The sequence below is a fragment of the Belonocnema kinseyi genome, chromosome 7 (genome assembly GCF_010883055.1).
Source record: "Belonocnema kinseyi isolate 2016_QV_RU_SX_M_011 chromosome 7, B_treatae_v1, whole genome shotgun sequence".
Classification (NCBI taxonomy): Eukaryota; Metazoa; Arthropoda; class Insecta; order Hymenoptera; family Cynipidae; genus Belonocnema; species Belonocnema kinseyi.
This window is the reverse complement of record NC_046663.1, coordinates 10,953,374-10,958,139: the sequence shown is the minus strand read 5'-3', so window position 1 is coordinate 10,958,139 and position 4,766 is coordinate 10,953,374. Positions and strand designations below refer to the sequence as shown.

The window sequence follows — 4,766 nt, the reverse complement described above, 5'->3', positions numbered from 1 at the left end:
AGTTTAACTATTTAATTAAATTTAATCCATTTGTTGACAATTCAACTATTTTAGTGAAAAGTCATTTTTTTCGGTTGACAGTTAATTCTTTTTAGTTGAAAAATATACTTTTTTTGCCACTTTTCTCATAAAATTGATATACAACATTGATCCTTTTAACAAAAGTAATTTTTCAATCAATTTGTTCATAATACAACTATTTTATTCAAAAATCATTTTTTCCAGTTGAAAGTTAGTTATTTTTAAAATTTTTAAAGTTTAAAATTATTTTCTGTGTTCAGAATTTATCTCTTTTAGTCAGAAAAACGCGCTATTAGAAAACGTTAATATTTTCTTAAAAATTAAAGTTGTTTTTTAAAAATTCGCCTCCTGCTTCAAGGTTCAACAATTTAATTTAAAATTAATCAATTTGTTTACAATTCAACTATTTTATTGAAAAATCATCTTTTGCGGTTGAATGTTAATTATTTTTATTTGAAGAGTCTACTTTTTTTTGCCACTTTTCCCAGAAAATTGATGTACAAAATTGATACTTTTAACAAAAGTAATTGTTTTACATAAAATGATTGTTCGGGGTATTCATAAAGAAACAAAATTTCATCCTGTTTAATTTAAAAATGCGACTATTTTTTAAGCAAATTCTACTGTTCGGTGGAAAATTAACTTAAAAAATGCTTAAAAAATGAACAATTTGGTTGAAAATTCAACTTTTTCATACAAAAATTCGTTTCTTTGTTTGAAAGTTTCACTATTTGATTCTAAATGGAACTATTAGGTCGAAGATTATTTCTTTGTGTTGAAAATTCAATTTTCTGGGTTGAAATTTAACATTTTTTTAAAGTTGATCTTTTTGCGTTTAAAAAATCTAATGTTTTAGAAAAAATTCTATTTTCTAGGTTGAAATCTCAAGTTTTTGGTTGAAAATTCTTTATCTTGTTCAAGATTCACCTTCGTAGGTGGAAAATCCAACTATTCGGTCAAAAATGCCAATTTTTGGTTGAAAATTCTTTTTTTTTTTTTTTAATTCTACTATTGGGTGGAAAATTTAATTATTTTGTTGAAAATTCAACTATTTTGTTAAAAAGTTATCTTTTTGGTTGAATTTTAATTATTTTAATTTATAAAATCTACAATTATTTACTGTGTTCAGAATTTATCTCTTTTGGTTAAAAAGCCGCGCTAATTGTTGGAAAATTTCGTTATTTGCTTTAAAATTTAACTATTTTATTAAAAATTTCCATTTTTTATTAAAAATTCTTCTTTTGATTGACAATTTAACTATATTTACTTAAATTTAATCAATTTGTTGTCAATCCCACTATTTTATTGAAAAGTTATCTTTTCCGGTTGAAAGTTAATTCTGTTTATTTGAAAAGTCTACTTTTTTGCTACTATTCTCAGTAAAGTTATATACAAAATTGAACCTCCTAACAAAAGTAATTTTTTGTACACAAAAAAAAATACGATAAAAGGTTTGCCCAAGCAGGGTGTCCATAAGGAAAAAAATTGTATCCTGTTTAATTTAAAAATGCGGCTATTTTTTAGCAAATTCTATTGTTTGATGGAAGATTAACTTTTTGTCGAAAATTTATACTTTCGCGTTGAAAATATAATTATTTTTATAAAAATTTTTATTTTTTGCTTAAAAATTCCACAATTTGGTTGCAATTTTGTTCGTTCTTGGTTGAAAATCCAACTTTTGTTGACAATGTTTCATTTTGGTTTGAACAGTTATCTTTGTATATAAAAAATTTAACTATTTGATTAAAAATTCATATTTTTCGTTAAAAATTCGTGTTATACGTTTTAAAGTTCCACTATTTATTCTAAATCGAACTATTTGTTCGAAATTGGTTTCTTTGTTTTGAAAATTCGACTTTCTTGTTTCAAAATAATTTTTTTTTAAATTTGGTCCTTTTGCGTTTAAAAGTCAAATGTTTTCTAAAAATAGATTTTTAGGTTGAAAGCTCAACTTTTTTTGTTAAAAGTTCATCATTTGGTTCAAGATTCACATTCGTAGGTTGAAAATTCAACTATTCGGTTAAAAACGCCAATTTCTTATTGAAATTTTTTTTTTTCAAATTCTATTTCGTGGAAAATTTCATTATTTTCTTGAAAATTCAACTATTTTGTTTAAAAAATTCGTCTTTGTTCGCCGAAAACTCAACTCTTTCGATGAGAATTATTCTTTTTGGATATAAATTCCGTCCTTTTGAATTAAAAAACCAACAATTTCGTTGTAGATTCAACTATTTGGATAAAAATTCCAATTTTTTGTTAAAAATACGTCTCTTGCTTGAAAGTTCCAGTATTTACGTAAAATTTCATTCTTTTAACAAAAGTAATTTTTTTTTACATAAAAGAAAAGATAATTGAAGGTTTGCCCAAGCAGGGTGCCCGTCAAGACATAAAATTACACACTTTTTAATTAAAAAATGCAACTATTTTTAAAGGAATTTCTACTATTGGGTGCAAGATTAAATTTTTGTTGAAAATTTATATTTTCGCGTTGAAAATATAACTGTTTTTATAAAAATGTATCCTTTTGCTCTGAAAACTCCATAATCTGGTTGCAATTTTGTTCGTTCTTGTTTAAAAATCCAACTTTTGTTGACAATTTTTCATTTTAGTTTGAACACTTATCTTTGTAGGTGAAAAATGTAACTATTTGTTAAAAAATTTTAACTTTTTCTTTAAAAATTCGTGTCTTTTGTTTGAAAGGTTCACTGTTTGGTCGAAATTGATTGATTTGTATTGAAAATTCAACTTTGTAGGAGGAAAATCTAACTATTTTGTTAAAAATGACAAATTTTTTGTTAAAAATTCTTTTATTTTTTATTTTAATTCTACTCTTTGCTGGAAAAATTCATTTTTGTTGGCCGAAAACTCAACTGTTTTGATGAGAATTCTTCTTTGTGAATATAAATTCCGTCCTTTTGAATTCAAAAACCGACCATTTCGTTGAGGATTCAACTATTTTCAATAAAAATGCCAATTTGTGTTGAAAATTCGTCGAAAATTCGTTGAAAGTTAATTCTTTTTGTCTGAAAAGTCTGCAATTATATTTTGTGATCAGAATTCATCTCTTTTCCTTCAAAATTGCGTTATTTGTTGAAAGATTTCATTATTTTCTTGAAAATTCAACTATTTTATTTGTTAAAAATTCAATCATTTACATAAAATTTTATTAGTTTGTTGACAATTCCACTATTTTATTGAAAAGTTATCTTTTTCGGTTGAAAGTTAATTCTTTCTATTTCAAAAGTTTACTTTTTTTCTGTATTCCTCAATAAAGTGATATACAAAATTGATCCTACTAAGAAAAGTAATTTTTTTTACATACAAAAAAAAAGATGAAAGATGGTTTGCCCAAACGGGGTGCCCATAAAGAAAAAAAATTTCATCCGAAATGTTGAAATTTTAAAGAAACACTTAAATTTTCAACCAAGAAGATTAATTTTTTACCAACGCAAATAAATCATTAATAAAATGCATACAAGTTTTACCAAATAGTTGAACTTTTAACGAAGAACATTAATTTTCTATCAGAAAAAATAAGAATTTTTAACAATTTTGGTTTTCAGTTAGTCTTTTTGCCTTAAAATTTAACTGTTTTCTTAAAAATTCGTTTGTTTTGGCTTAAAATTATTTTTTAAATCTGAAAATTCAAATATTCCCTATCTTTCTCTGTTGATGACAATTCATATATTGCGATTTTGTTATTATTACATTTTTTGTTGAAAATTGATCGCTTTTAATTGAAAATTGAAAATTAACATTTTTCAGAATTGAAAGATCTTCAATTTTTAAGGTATACAATGGAAATTCCTTGATTATTGAAAATTTATAGTTTCAGTATTCAATTTGAACGGTTTTTTATTTAAAATTCCGCTATTTTTAAATTTCACAATTAAAATCGCAAATTTGTCAACAATTTTAACAGAAAATTTAATAACAATATTTTTTTTGTTTTTTTTTTTTAAGTTGTAAAGTTTAAAATATTTATAAAACGTAGCTTGATATTACTGAATTTATTTATTTAGTTGAAAAATCAACTATTTGGTTGAAAATTCATGTATTTTGTTGATAATCGATCTTCTTGGTTGAAGATTCATTCTTTTGTACAATTTTTGATTGAGAATTTTTTTAAAAATTCATTTCTTTGGTTGAAGTTTCATCATTTCAATTAAAATATATAAAAAATATAAAAAAATTAATTTTCCTAATCAAAAAATGTATTATTCAATTCTCAGTTGAAAAATTATCTTTTTGAACTTAAAAATCATGTCTCTTGTTGAAAATTAGTTTTTTTTGTTTGTTAAAACCTAATTTTTAAACTGTAGACTATTGCATTTTGTTTGTTTGAAAACTTCTCTTTTTTATTTAAAAATTCAATTTTTTGTTCCAAATTGGTCTTTTTTAGTTTAAAATTCAACTATGGTTGAAACTTCATGTATTTTGTTATAAATTAGTATTTTTTGGTAAAAAAAGAATCTTCTTGGTTAAAAATTCACCCTTTTGTTCAAAATTGTACTATTTTGTTAAAGGTTCGTCTCTTTAGAATAAAAATTGTAAATTAAAAATGTTCAGAATTTAAAAATTTTCAATTTTGAAGAATTGCGATCTGAATTTTTTAAATTAAAAACTTCGGAATTTTACATACTCGCACTTTTCATTTCTACAATTTCGACGATTTTCTATTAAAATATCTTTAATTTTAATTATTTACAATTAAAAATTCTTCAATTTAAAATTTATTTAATATT

At 23.1% G+C, this 4,766-nt stretch overlaps 1 protein-coding gene across 6 annotated transcripts in view; it reads left to right on the top strand.

Annotated features, from left to right (window-relative positions):
- The window catches only part of LOC117177557 (triple functional domain protein), a 293,847-nt gene that overhangs the window by 45,335 nt on the left and 243,746 nt on the right, over positions 1-4,766 (top strand). The gene's annotated exons all lie outside the window — the stretch shown is intronic.